At 39.3% G+C, this 15,807-nt stretch overlaps 1 pseudogene; it reads right to left on the bottom strand.

The window, feature by feature from the left end:
• Positions 1-14,386: 14,386 nt before the first annotated feature.
• On the bottom strand, positions 14,387-14,791 carry LOC143663674 (mitochondrial import inner membrane translocase subunit TIM14-like; annotated as a pseudogene).
• Between the last annotated feature and the right edge of the window lie 1,016 nt (positions 14,792-15,807).

Below are 15,807 nucleotides of genomic sequence, written 5' to 3'. Positions count from 1 at the left end.
TTGAAAGCAATTTAAATCGGATTTTTATGATCTGGTAATATTTTAGAATTGTTTGGAAGGGTGCTGTACACAAACACACTAATGAATTTGCAATCCCCCATGCCAGTATTTCAGTCAATGTGCATTGCCCTCTGGACTTGCAAAAATCTTAAAAGCCATTCAGACGAAATACCCTCAGACAAATACTCTGCTACGCTGAATCAAGTATAAAAAGCTACTTTTGTAGGTACAGGGTATCTTTTTTCTTTTAATTTTGCATATGTATGGGAGACAATCTGAGAATCTTATTTTTTTTTAAGTCCATAAAAAGTATCTAAAGAGCCAATGGTATTTTTGAAAAAGTTCTTTTTACTAGAATTTATTAAGAAGGAGTTCATTCTCTCAGGTGAAACTCTTATTGTTCATTAGCCAAACCTTAACCTAGAAAATACCTAGGCTCTATGGTATTGCATTTTATAAACTATTTATTATTTCTTTGTCCTGGTTCATTATAGACTCTTCCAGCAAATATTTTTACAGCTCTTACACTTTAGATACCTGTGATAAAAAATGTTTATTGTTTGATATACTCATTCAACAGACATTTTCTAAGAGTCATTAGGTTCCAGGTATTGAGTAATAGATTCTCAAAATCAAAGAAGAATAAGAAACTGCCCTTGTTCTTTGAGAGCTCACATGGAGGTAGATAAACATATAATTTAAAATAATGTGATATATACTATAATCACATAAGACAATCCCATAGGAGCACATAGGGGTGACCTAAAACTTCTCCTAGGAAATCCAGCAATTCTTTCAAGAAGAGACTTTGCTTTAGCTGAATTATTTCAAGAGGAGATATCACTTTAATGAAATTTAAAAGCTGAAGCTTCTCTGATTGCCAAACTAAGGAGTTAGAAAACATTATAGGCAAAGGGAATAATAGACAGAAAATATTGGAAGTATAACTGAGCACACAGCCTGTTTGAAGAACTGCAAATAGTTAAGTCTTTCTTTAAAAATATTTTTTCTTAAACTTTTCATTTTGAAGTAATTTCAAACTTACAAGACAGGTACAAAAAAACACAAGACCTATACACACGAATTCCAATATATTTTGCCCACCTCTCTCCCAGATAACCAGATTCAACAATTTTAATATTTTGCCACATTTGCTGTTTCATTCTATCTATCCACCAATCACATCATATGGATATGATAGCTCTATCAATCCAAAGATAGACCTTTTTAGGTAGAAGTATTGAAGGAGTTGTGGAGAATGAGCAAGAAAGGAAGACAGGGTCGTTTTTAGGTTGTTCAAGAAAAATAACATAAACAGAGAGAAACATAACATAATTAGAAATATGTTTAGTGATCAATCACCAAGTATTCTGAGTTTACATATGTCTGGCACCGGTATTGTTATTGAACCTGGTCAAGAAGTGAAAAATATGACCCTTGACTATGAACTTGGGAAGTCTAAACTAAAACATATGAAATGCTAGTGGATAAAGCAAGGCAGCCCCAAAATGGAAAACATACTTTTTGTAAGATTCTGAAAAGATGAGCTCATATCAAGAAGGACTAATTAACTGGATATTCATATGCAAAAGAATGAAAGAGGACCCGTATCTCACACCCTATACAAAAGTTAACTCAAAATGGATAAAAGATCTAAACATCAGGTCGAAGACCATAAAACAGTTAGAGGAAAATGTAGGGAAATATCTTATAAATCTTATAATTGGAGGCAGTTTTATAGACCTTACACTTAAAGCAAGAGTACTGAAGAAAGAAAGAAAGAAATGGGAACTCCTCAAAATTAAACACTTTTGTGCATCAGAGAACTTCATCAAGAAAGTAAAAAGACAGCCTACACAATAAGAGGCAATATTTGGAAATGACATATCAGATAAAGGTCTAGCATCCAGAATTTATAAAGAGATTGTTCAACTCAACAATAAAAAGACAGCCAATCCAATTACAAAATGGAAAAAAAAATTGAACAGACACTTCTCAGAAGAGGAAATACAAATGGCCAAAAGGCACATTAACAGATGCTCAATGTCCCTGGCCATTAGAGAAATGCAAATCAAAACCACAATGAGATATCATCTCACACCCACCAGAATGGCCATTATCAACAAAACAGAAAATAACAAGTGCTGGAGAGGATGTGGAGAAAGAGGCACACTTATTCACTGTTGGTGGGAATGTCAAATGGTGCAACCGCTGTGGAAGGCAGTTTGGCAGTTCCTCAAAAAGCTGAATATAGAATTGCCATATGACCCAGCAATACCATTGCTAGGTATCTACTTAGAGGACATAAGGGCAAAGACACAAATGGACATTTGCACACCAATGTTTATAGCAGCATTATTTACAATTGCAAGGAGATGGAAACAGCCAAAATGTCCATCAACAGACAAGTGGCTAAACAAACTGTGGTATATACATAGGATGGAATATTATGCAGCTCTAAGACAGAATAAACTTATGAAGTATGTAACAACATGGATGGACCTTGAGAACATTATGCTGAGTGAGACTAGCCAAAAATTAAAGGACAAATACTGTATGGTCTCACTGATATGAACAGACATTAGTGAATAAACTTGGAGAATTTTGTTGATAAAAGAGACCATCAGGAGATAGAAATAAGGCAAAATATTCGGTAATTGGAGCTGAAGGGATACAGACTGTGCAACAGGACTGGATACAAAACCTCAGAAATGGACAGCACAATACTACTTAACTGTAATACAATTATGTTAAAACACTGAATGAAGCTGCATGTGAGAATGATAGAGGGAGGAGGATTTCATTTATGGGGACATAAATGAAATCAGAAAGAAAGATAGATGTTAAAGATTGAGATGGTATAATCTAGGAATGCTTAGAGTATATAATAATAGTGAAATGTACAAGGTACAATTTTAAAAATGTTTTTGCATGAGAAGGAAAAAAGGAATGTCATTATTGCAGGGTACTGAAAATAGATGGTAATTAATATTTTAAAATGTCACCTTCTGGGCGGGCCGCGGTGGCTCAGCGGGCAAAGTGCTTGCCTGCTATGCCGGAGGACCTCGGTTCGATTCCCGGCCCCAGCCCATGTAACAAACAAACAAAATACAATAAAACAAGAAAATGTTTAAAGATGTTTCCCTTTAAAAAAAAAAAAAAAATGTCACCTTCTGTGTGAGACTAAAGCAAAAAAATGTTTATTTGTTACAAACTTTGTATTTTGACTAGTGCATTTCCTAATATAACTTATGTAGATAGTTTGATTGAATGCCATAAGTACTTGGAATCTCAGGTAGGACATGAGATTTTGCTGGTTTGTCCAGAGTGATGTCCCGATGAATCCCAGAGTGATTCAATCAGTGAGTGGAAAAGTATCTGCAAAGCCCCCTTCAGGGAGTGGTGAGAATGGGGAGAAATTCAATTTCCCCAAGTTGAATTCTTGATATTCTCACAAGCAGTGTGGACAACCAAAGCTGAGGCTGTCCCCAGTCTTGGGGTTTGTTCATATGAAACTTAACCCCACAGGGGATAGGTCAAGCCTACTTAAAATTTAGGCCTAAGAGTCACCCCCAAGAGAGCCTCTTTTGTTTCTCAGATGTAGCCTCTCTCTCCAGCCAACACAACGAGCAGTCTCACTACCCTACCCCTCTCTACATGGGACATGACTCCCAAGAGTGTGGACCTTCCTGGCAACATGGGACAGAGATCTTGGAATCAGCAGAGACTCAGCATCAAGGGATTGAGAAAACCTTCTCCACCCAAAGGGGGAAGAGGGAAATGAGACAAAGTGTCAATGACTGAGAGATTCCAAACAGAGTCGAGAGGTTATCCTGGAGGTTATTCTTATGCATCAAGTAGATATCATCTTGTTATTCAAGATGTAATGGAGAGGCTGGAGGGAACTGCCTGAAAATGTAGAGCTGTGTTCCAGTAGCCATGTTTCTTGAGGATGATTGAATAATGATACAGCTGTCACAATGTGACTGTGTGATTGTGAAAATCTTGCGCCTGATGCTCCTTTTATCTACCTTGTCAACAAAGGAGTAGAACATATGTAATAAAAATAAATAATAGGGGGAACAAATGCTAAAATAAATTTAGTTTGAAATGCTAGTGATCAATGAAAGTGAGGGGTAAGGGGTTGGTAGGTATAATCATTTTTTTTCTTTCCTATGTTTGTTTTATTTATTTTTTTATTGTCTTTTTATTTCTGAATTAATGCAAATGTTCTAAGAAATGATGAATACACAACTAAGTGACGATATTGTGAATTACTGATATGTATGTTGTTTTATTTTGTTTATTTTTTAATTAATAAATAAATTACAAAAAAAGAATATAGTCGATGAAATCAGAGGTGACAATGTAGGCAGTGTCTAGCACAAAGCCTGGCACAACATAAGGGCTTGCTCAACATTAGCTAGTATTAGTCTGACCACTGAGCACAACTCTGAGAAAACGCCAGAGAGGGAGGTGCACAGGCACTAAGACAGGACTAGCTGTCCTAGAATGGCCTATAGGAACCAGAGAGGGAGGTGCGCAGGGCACTAAGACAGGACTAGCTGTCCTAGAATGGTCTATAGGAACCAGAGAGGGAGGTGCACAGGCACTAAGACAGGACTAGCTGATGGTCTATAGGAACCAGAGAGGGAGGTGCGCAGGGGACTAAGAAGGACTAGCTGTCCTGGAATGGCCTATAGGAACCAGAGAGGGAGGTGCGCAGGGCACTAAGACAGGACTAGCTGTCCTAGAATGGTCTATAGGAACCAGAGAGGGAGGTGCACAGGCACTAAGACAGGACTAGCTGATGGTCTATAGGAACCAGAGAGGGAGGTGCGCAGGGGACTAAGAAGGACTAGCTGTCCTGGAATGGCCTATAGGAACCAGAGAGGGAGGTGCGCAGGGCACTAAGACAGGACTAGCTGTCCTAGAATTGTCTATAGGAACCAGAGAGGGAGGTGCACAGGCACTAAGACAGGACTAGCTGTCCTGGAATGGCCTATAGGAACCAGAGAGGGAGGTGCACAGGCACTAAGACAGGACTAGCTGTCCTAGAATGGTCTATAGGAACCAGAGAGGGAGGTGCGCAGGCACTAAGACAGGACTAGCTGTCCTAGAATGGTCTATGGGAACCAGAGAGGGAGGTGCGCAGGGCACTAAGACAAACAGGACTAGCTGTCCTAGAATGGTCTATAGGAACCAGAGAGGGAGGTGCGCAGGGGACTAAGAAGGACTAGCTGTCCTGGAATGGCCTATAGGAACCAGAGAGGGAGGTGCGCAGGCACTAAGACAAACAGGACTAGCTGTCCTAGAATGGTCTATAGGAACCAGAGAGGGAGGTGCGCAGGGGACTAAGAAGGACTAGCTGTCCTGGAATGGCCTATAGGAACCAGAGAGGGAGGTGCGCAGGGCACTAAGACAGGACTAGCTGTCCTAGAATGGTCTATAGGAACCAGAGAGGGAGGTGCACAGGCACTAAGACAGGACTAGCTGATGGTCTATAGGAACCAGAGAGGGAGGTGCGCAGGGGACTAAGAAGGACTAGCTGTCCTGGAATGGCCTATAGGAACCAGAGAGGGAGGTGCGCAGGGCACTAAGACAGGACTAGCTGTCCTAGAATTGTCTATAGGAACCAGAGAGGGAGGTGCACAGGCACTAAGACAGGACTAGCTGTCCTGGAATGGCCTATAGGAACCAGAGAGGGAGGTGCACAGGCACTAAGACAGGACTAGCTGTCCTAGAATGGCCTATAGGAACCAGAGAGGGAGGTGCGCAGGCACTAAGACAAACAGGACTAGCTGTCCTAGAATGGTCTATAGGAACCAGAGAGGGAGGTGCGCAGGCACTAAGACAGGACTAGCTGTCCTAGAATGGCCTATAGGAACCAGAGAGGGAGGTGCGCAGGGCACTAAGACAAACAGGACTAGCTGTCCTAGAATGGCCTATAGGAACCAGAGAGGGAGGTGCGCAGGCACTAAGACAAACAGGACTAGCTGTCCTAGAATGGTCTATAGGAACCAGAGAGGGAGGTGCGCAGGGGACTAAGAAGGACTAGCTGTCCTGGAATGGCCTATAGGAACCAGAGAGGGAGGTGCACAGGCACTAAGACAGGACTAGCTGTCCTAGAATGGTCTATAGGAACCAGAGAGGGAGGTGCGCAGGGCACTAAGACAGGACTAGCTGTCCTAGAATGGTCTATAGGAACCAGAGAGGGAGGTGCGCAGGCACTAAGACAGGACTAGCTGTCCTAGAATGGCCTATAGGAACCAGAGAGGGAGGTGCGCAGGGCACTAAGACAAACAGGACTAGCTGTCCTAGAATGGTCTATAGGAACCAGAGAGGGAGGTGCGCAGGGCACTAAGACAAACAGGACTAGCTGTCCTAGAATGGTCTATAGGAACCAGAGAGGGAGGTGCGCAGGGGACTAAGAAGGACTAGCTGTCCTGGAATGGCCTATAGGAACCAGAGAGGGAGGTGCACAGGCACTAAGACAGGACTAGCTGTCCTAGAATGGTCTATAGGAACCAGAGAGGGAGGTGCGCAGGGCACTAAGACAGGACTAGCTGTCCTAGAATGGTCTATAGGAACCAGAGAGGGAGGTGCGCAGGCACTAAGACAGGACTAGTTGTTCTAGAATGGCCTATAGGAACCAGAGAGGGAGGTGCGCAGGGCACTAAGACAAACAGGACTAGCTGTCCTAGAATGGCCTATAGGAACCAGAGAGGGAGGTGCGCAGGGCACTAAGACAGGACTAGCTGTCCTAGAATGGTCTATAGGAACCAGAGAGGGAGGTGCGCAGGCACTAAGACAGGACTAGTTGTTCTAGAATGGCCTATAGGAACCAGAGAGGGAGGTGCGCAGGCACTAAGACAGGGCTAGCTGTCCTAGAATGGCCTATAGGAACCAGAGAGGGAGGTGCACAGGCACTAAGACAGGACTAGCTGTCCTAGAATGGCCTATAGGAACCAGAGAGGGAGGTGCACAGGGCACTAAGACAGGACTAGCTGTCCTAGAATGGCCTATAGGAACCAGAGAGGGAGGTGCACAGGGCACTAAGACAGGACTAGCTGTCCTAGAATGGCCTATAGGAACCAGAGAGGGAGGTGCGCAGGGCACTAAGACAAACAGGACTAGCTGTCCTAGAATGGTCTATAGGAACCAGAGAGGGAGGTGCGCAGGGCACTAAGACAGGACTAGCTGTCCTAGAATGGCCTATAGGAAGACAAGCTAGAAAGCATGGACATTGGAGTTGGCAGAAGCTGAGTTGGAATTCTGACCTTGTCACTGCCCAGCTGTATGAACTTAGACAGGATTCTTAACCTCTTCACTGTATGATGTGAACGCCATAATCTTTACCATCCTATGGATCCACTTTCATTAGACAGTTTTCCTCTTCAAATGTGGAATAATAGTTATTTTTCAGACTTGCACATAACCCTAATTATTTACATAATCGTCATTTGTATGAAGCATGGAGCGCAATGTCCAGCACAGAGTAATACCAGCTCCCCCGCAACCACCACAAAAGATGCCTAGCACTTCAGGCGAAGGGAGTAATAGGCTTGAACAAAGCAATGGGCATGGCACATTTCGGCTCACTAGGAAGGAAACGCACTAAGAACTGGGGAATGAGGTTGGGTATAGGATGGGTCTAGAAGGATGGTTCCTAGCTTGGGAGCCCTAAGGGAAGAATAACATGTGACGTGGTCATGAGGAATCTTTAAATCCCTTAGTGTTCCAAACAATTCCTGAACCAGAATATGTATCATCTACCACTTTGAAATATGTGGAGATGGTTTTGAAATTCATAAAATACTATTTTATTTAAAAGTGTCAATTAATACATAGATATTTGAAAAATTTTCAATAAATGCCATTCTTAGGGTCTTAACTTAAAATCTCACCTTCTCAGGGAAGTTTTCTCTGATTTTTCTATCTAAAATACTTCTCAACCCCCTTCTCTTTCTAGACCCTTATTCTGCTTAATTTGCTTTATAACACCTCATGCAACCTGGTATTACACTGTGCATTTATTTGTTTACCGCCTTCTCTCACTGAGTGTAAACTCCATGAAAGCAAGGGCTCTATTGTATTTATCACCATCACTCTAGCACTAAAACAGTGCCTGGTCATGGAGTACCTTCAAAAATATTTGCAGAATAAATAGAGCCACATAATATTAACACTATAATGCATGTATATTATATGCAATCATCTTCATATCTCAGTGAACAAATCAAATTAAAACAGCAAAAGAAGAAAAAAAAACAGCATCAGAAGACTCTTCCCTTCTTTATAGTAAATATTGGCTCTTTTTCTAAAAGGAAAGCACCTTATTAATATAAAAGATGCCATGGAAGACGACCTAATTAAAATGAAAAACATAAGAGGGAGGAGGAAGTCTTGTTCTAAAAGGTTTCATCTTAAAGATATGAAAGAACATTGCTTTTGAGATATAAGTACATGATACAGCTATTCATTTTGGTGCTCAAATGATCAAGATGTTACTCAGAGCTTCCTCTAACCCGAGATAAGCTAAACTTCTAATGTAATATTTAGAATTGCATAATGCATTCTACCAGGGTGCCTACTCGACTACCAATACATCCTGAACTCCTACAACCCCAGCCACCACAAGGATGGTGTCATAAAGATTGCTTAAATGTGTAATACAAACAAGATCCATTCCCATATATCAAGCAAGCAGGTTACCAAATAGCATATTAAACATAAGATAAAAAAATGTAATGTGACCCCAAATACACATGTAGTATTATATCAGGAGACATCTGAATTTTAATAACAGTGTCACATTGTATGACCCTCTATCATGTTTATTGGGTTCCCAGTCCTTTATTCTGGCACATGTGGTTCCAAATCTACCAGATCATCACTAACTTTAGGGCAAAGTTGATAGCTCTATTAAAGTATTTTATGAGAGTAAAGTTTTCTCTTCAGAGGGTTTTATGGGGTTGTAGTCATTTCATTTTCCTTTAGGGAGGGGAGTGAAAATAGTAGTCATCCTATGCTCATTTACTCACTCCATTCTGGCTGTCATTCTTTAAACACAGATCTTTAGCAAATTTGCTCAGGTATTGTCCATGAATGCATAGCATACATTAACATAAATCAAAACAGTAAGCAAATAAACAATTACATATTGGATAATCTGCTTATCTATCTACTCACACATTGCTACATCAGAATTATTTCTGACAAGTCTGTTCCTAAAAATACAAACAAACAATGAAGAAAACAAAGCTTCACCTCTTGCAAATCAGACAAGGAATTTTCAGTGTTAGTGACTTGAATCATTATATTATGGCTCCTTTCCATTCACCATATAATCTTTTACCAACAAAAGTGCCAAAGCTGGGGTCAGAAAATTTGACATGATTCTGTTATTGGAACAATCTCTTCTGTGGCTTTCTTGGGTCACAGTAAGTATGGTCCTTTTTTCTGTTCCCCTTTTGCCTCTCAATCTATTACTATAAGTAAATTTTAAAATACAGTTTTACAATTTAAAGACATTGTTGATCCTTAACAAGGTGAATACGATTTGATTCTAGGAAGAGAGGCTCATTAGGAGGGGATCTTAGACTCAGAATTGTATTAGCTTGGATTTCCCAGAAAATGGAACCTGAGGTTAAAAGAAAATATTTTATGGGTTGTGCAATTCTAGGGAAGAGGAAGTGAGGGAAAGGGGGCAATGGAGTAGGAAGGGGTGGAGAGCAGATGCAAGGGTCATCAACTACATTCCTAACCTGGTTGGGGTTTTGTAACAAACCAGTGGGTTATTTTCAGGAAGTCTATATGTTTCTGAATATCTTTCCATGGATAGGAAAGGAGAAGAATTTATCCATCGACTTTTATCTTTCAGTGGATAAAGTTCACTCTACGGCTCATCAACCACCCCACATTTCTAGCTTGTACCACTTGACCCCATGGGGAAACTACATCTCAAGAAAACCGTGACAGCATCCAGAGCAGGACCCACACTGTATGAGGGGAGCTAGTCACCAGAAGCAAGTCAGTGACACTTTCCTACTCCCACCAATAGGCTGCAGACGTCAGACCCAACCGGATACGCACTGTTACAGTGTCTCAGAGGCAACAGGAAGAACCTACATGAGAAGCAAGAAGTACACAGTGAGGGCAAGGCAATGTGCTATCAGGTTTTTCCTGAGATCCCCATGAGGGACTCAGAACAGCCACCTCAGTGGAACTGGCTGGCCAAGCGGGTTTCATGGCAGTACCATGAAAACATGATCCCCATCATGAACGCACCAACAGGTTTTCTTCAACAAAGTCCGAAGGCCCCGCATCTATGATCTGTATAGGGTTGCAGTTGGAAGATCATCAAAAGAATACTGCAGAAAATTATGGTCGAGAGTCCAAGAAATGCACAAAAACTGAGTCCCATCCATGTCCCAACAGACTCTGAAGGGAGTAAGATCATGATAGAGGATGACAGTGGTTTAAAGAAACATTTATTTCTGAAAATTGAACTTAATAAAGGAGAAGGGGAATAAGCCATTCTTCTTAATTCTGACTTGTTGAAAATAATTTCACTAAACACATCCATTCATTTTGCAGTATGCACCAAAGTGAGAAAATGATAACCAAAGCAAAGTGTACCTTCAACATGAGAAATGTGAAACATTGTGAGGTAATGAAAACTACACAATCGTACAAAAAATTCAACTCTCATCTCAATCCCGTTACTCATATTGTCATGAGAAGCTTATGCAACTCACTGATTTCAGTTTGCTCTCTGATTTAATATGAGTAATGCACACTTCACAGCACTGTGAGGACTAAAAGCAGGAAGTGCTGAAAGTGCTCAGAATGACACCAGGAAACCAGCAAATCTTAGTCATGCCGGAAACTATTCCCAAACCATATTTCTACATACCTTTTTGTTTTCAAATATTTAATTTCACATGCAGAAGTGTATGCTGGTCACCAGCTAGATAGTATCAATTGGTTGGATCTTAAATTGATTTTGCTTCGAAGTAGTTAAAAGTTTAACCAAAGTGTTGAAATCATTCTCCAAAGACTGATTGTTCTTGGGTATAAATATCAGCCCTGATAATAAGCTCCTTAAAAATAACAGAATTAAGCACTTCCTATGTAGCAGATATTGAACAAAGTTCTTAACATAGATTATGTCCTACTTCCTAACAGCCCTGTGAGGTAGGAGCAAGGCCAGCTACCTAATTTGAGGGACCCAGTAAAAAAGGAAAATGCAAAGTCCTGTAAAGCTTTTTCCTTTAAAAATATTTTATTACCTATAAAACATAATAGGGGTACGAATGATAACATATACTAATAAATTTTAAAATATAATATTTTATTATAATTTTAGATGACATAAATAAAAATACTTTATATTGTAATATTTTGCCTTGCCATACATTTTTTTTTGGCTTACTTTTCTGGAAATGTAGTCATCAAAATGTATAATTTTATCAATTGATGTAACTGAAAATAATGTCAATTGGACTTAGAAAGGTTAAAATTAACTTTCTAGTATTTTTAAATAAAACTTTTATCTAAAAATTTATTTTAAATTAAACTTTTATATCACAACAGTTTTAGATTTACAGAAAAAAGGCAGACCATAGTGGCTCACTGCCAGAGTTCTCACCTGCCATGCTGGGGACCCAGGTTCGATTCCCAGTGCCTGCCCATGTTAAAAAAAAAAAAAAATTTACAGAAAAAAGTGTGATGATAGTGCAAAGAGTTTCCATACATGCCACACAGTTACCCCTATGGTTAACACCTTATATTAGAATGGTGCATTTATTGCAATTAATAAATCAATATTAATTTATTAACTAAAGTCCATAGTTATTTAGATTTCCTTACCTTTGGTTGCCATGTCTCCTTAGGCTCTACTTGGCTATGACAATTTCTCAAACTTTCTTTGTTTTTGAAGACCGTGAGAGTTTTGAGGAATACTGGTCAGTAGAATGTCATCTAATTAGGATTTATCTGATGTTTTTGTCATAATTAGACTGAGATTATGGGTTTTTTAAAAGTATACCAGAGAAGCAAAGTGCTATTTTCATCATACCCTATGAAGGGAACATACTAGCAACATGACTTATTGCAGATGATGTTTAGCTTGATCACCTGGTTGAAGGAGGATTTGTCAGGTTTCTCCTCTGTAAAATTACTACGCTCCCCCCACCCAACCCTTTTCATTTATACTCTTTGGAAAGAAGTCACCATGTACAACCCACACCAAGAAGTACAGAATTAAGCCTCATTAATTTTGTTGCTCAAATTGATCCAGAATTAGCTGTTCGGAGTCCTTACAGTTGGCACTTGTGTCCCTCTGACATACCCCCATCATTGTGCTGTTTGTTTGAGCCCTTCCTCACTTTATGGCCTTACAGGATACTTCAAGCTATATACACATCAAGATATATATATCCTGTTCCAGTCCTAAAATCAGCCATTTCTCCAAGGAAAGAATCATGTCTACACAAAAGACATGCATGGATCACAACCCTTGGTCTTGCGGGTGGGAACCCACTTGTAAGTAGCACCTGAAAAGATGTGATTAGTTAAGGTGTTCCGAAATGAATGAGGGGAAGCCTTAATCCAATATGGCTGAAATCCTTAGAAGTTGAAGAAATTAGATGCAGGAGGTGAGGCCACAGGAAGTAGTAAGAAGCAGGAAGTTAACAAAACGTGGAAGAGGAAGGAAAAGATGTCCCTGTGTGTATTGCCATGTGACAGTTTTCCAGTGATTTCTGGCCAGCCAGACGATACTGACCCTGGAAGGAAGCAAACCTTCTAGTTTGTGAATCAATCAATTTCTGTTGTTATGCCAACTCAACATATTGTCTTTGTTTTAGCATTTAGGAAACTAATACAGAACCCTATTTTCTTTTATTGGTGTTAGAAACCAAGATCTCTTCTATATATGCTTGTTGCTCCTGGGCTGTAATTGCTTCTAGGCCACCTCAACTGAGAAAGCAAGGAAATATATGAGTGTGTAATAACCAATGTATGTAGATATTACCTATAAATATTTCTGTATGAAACCATCTGCATCCATATTAAACTAAGAAGTAAATTCATACTGGCGTCTCCAAATCTATTCCACTGCTATGTGGATACTTCTGGCGTCACAATTATTATTTTTTTCCTTAGGCTGATGCTTTATCATATTCTGAAGACACAATTAACAGACCTGATCAGAAAGATTTTAAATGGAACAGGATGAAAAATAAGCGACAACAGCACATATACCAATACTTCACAATGCCCCAAACACATACCAACACCAAACGACTAGCTCTATTTTTACTTTGACATTTCTTGTGAACTCCATTAATAATTAATTAATGATTAACTCTGTAAGATGATCTAAGAAAGCTTAGATGGTAGGTAATAAAATATATTCATCTTAGAACTGTACAATACCTAATACTCCTTTCGGTGACCACAGACTAATTTACCTTAGGTATTTTATACATTTCTGGTTAAGATCCTTATGACACTTTATACATTTTAAAGTTAGAAGAACTGTGAGCCATTTGCCTTCAAATGTCATTTAAATTCATCAGCGTTTAAATTCTTCAGAGTCCAAGCTGAGAAATATTTTGACATTGAGGGCATTTTCAGTTTCTCTAGCAGTGCTTAAGATGGATCACAACAGCCTCAAAACTTTGTCAAAAGATAACCAATTGAAGGAACAGTTTATAAATGGTCAAGGGGCTAGCTGAACATAATGTAAATACATTCTTAATTAAAAACAGGACCGCCTTCCAAAATTTCTTTTTGTAACACTATTGTAGTTTTAAAAGTATGAAATCTTATGATATACATGTAGTGGATCAATTCTTATGCACTTAGCTGCAAGGATCCAAGTAGCTGGGCCTTTACTTTTTATAATATAGTTCTCTGTATCTTAAACAACCTTTTCTTCTGGTGAGATGAGACCCTCCTACATAGCAGTTTGTGCTAATTCTATCATAACATCATTGCATTTTAATTACCTGTTTATTAGCCCCCCATTAAACCGGGAGCTCCTTGAGTGCTGGGACTGTCAGGTTCACCTTGCCTTGAGAAACGTCTGGTATATATCAGTACCAACTTACTAGCTAAATGAGGAGTGAATATTTCTAATTAAATGGTATAAGTACATTTATCCTTAATTAATAATTAACCTCCAAATATCCTAAAATAGTCTGTAATCGGATTTCAAATTTGCAACTTTAAAATTATAACACGGCTTCGTGCTAAATCATTTATTAAAATTACAGCTTTGAGGCATTTTATTACAAATGGTAATCATATACATATAAAAAAGCTGGATACATATAAACAACTAACATGAACTTAAAATTTTCATCATACATTTACATCATTTCTTAGCTTGACCTTCTAGTAAATCTTTAGCTTCATTAATGTTGGTTGCTAAATAAGGAGATCTTCCCTTGTCTGGGTGATTTAAGGGCATAATCCAGCAATGAGCAAGCTCATTGTTCCTTTATTGGCAGTGGGGCTTACACCTACTAATAACACTGCTTGCCATTTTGGCACTTTAGGTTCAAACCCACCTCTGTAATAGCCACCTCTGGAGTCTCTAGACTTCACACGCAGGCAGCAAAGAATTATCAAAAACTATAGTAAAGTCTTACAGATTTTGAGAGACTTTGAAAACTTGTTTTACTTGAGGCTTCATGTGCATCATGGTTTGCAAAACATGGCGGCCTGAAAATCCTGCCGTTTCAATGGTCTCTCCAAATGCTGCCACTATACTGTCCATGGCTCTGCCCAGCTCTCCTGCCTCCAGCCGGAGCTCACTCATCGCAACCAGTGTCCGCGTCCACACGCGCGTACCTTGGCCCCAGCGCCCTGCAGGCTGCCCCAAAGCCCGCCGTGCCACCGTCAGTCACAATTAAATTTTAAGAATTTTTAATTTTGAGACACCTTTTTCTACTGATGCAATTGCTATTGGAGCTGTTAAGAGTATTTTATGTGATTTGATAATATTGAAATAAGTTTCTTATAAATTATTTAAAATATAAGTTTCAGCATATCTAAAGCTGAGGACTCAAAGAATCATTTTCTAAAAAGATTTAACTTCATACAAGTAAATTTCATACACAAATAAATTTAATTTCAAAAATATAAATTTACACAATGCCATTTTAATGTTCCCTCTAACATTTCCTGTCACTTGAGGCAGCCTTACAAGAAACCAAAAGTGGCTTCATGATATATACATACTTCAAAGTGCCTGTATAAGGAAAAGTTTATTTTAAAATTGTTTTTCTCATTAGTATTTGATTCACCTCATGCTTCTTAGGAAAATAGTGTTCTTTTCCAATAAATTTGGTGATAATTAAATTTAATTTCTATTTCTAAGTCCATGGACATTTTATTTGAAAGGTTGCAATGGTTTCAAAACCAGAGATTCTAAACTCTTTGATGAATTCTAAAATCTCCCTGATGGACTTTATTGCAATACAATGAGTATGTAATTAATTTACTGACAAATTTTACTGCCTGTGTTCGGGCAGTTCCTATGCCGATGTTCAGGCTACAGAGTTAAGATTTGTGCAGATACAAATATTGCATAGCACATACATAAAACACAGATATCAGGACAGATAAATAAGATGTCAGGATAAATAAATGTCTCCCATCCCCAGTCTCAGCTCGGCCTCCAGGTGAAGACATTCCTCTCTCCCAGGTCACACTCATTATTTCTGCTGCTGCTACGTCTGTTGTGCTGCCACCATTGAGGCACCAGTTTGGACCCAGGTCCCATTGTAGCAA

This window comes from Tamandua tetradactyla, chromosome 19, assembly GCF_023851605.1.
Source record: "Tamandua tetradactyla isolate mTamTet1 chromosome 19, mTamTet1.pri, whole genome shotgun sequence".
NCBI classification, from domain to species: domain Eukaryota; kingdom Metazoa; phylum Chordata; class Mammalia; order Pilosa; family Myrmecophagidae; genus Tamandua; species Tamandua tetradactyla.
Note: the sequence above shows the minus strand (reverse complement) of the source record. Positions and strands in the feature narration are given on the sequence as shown.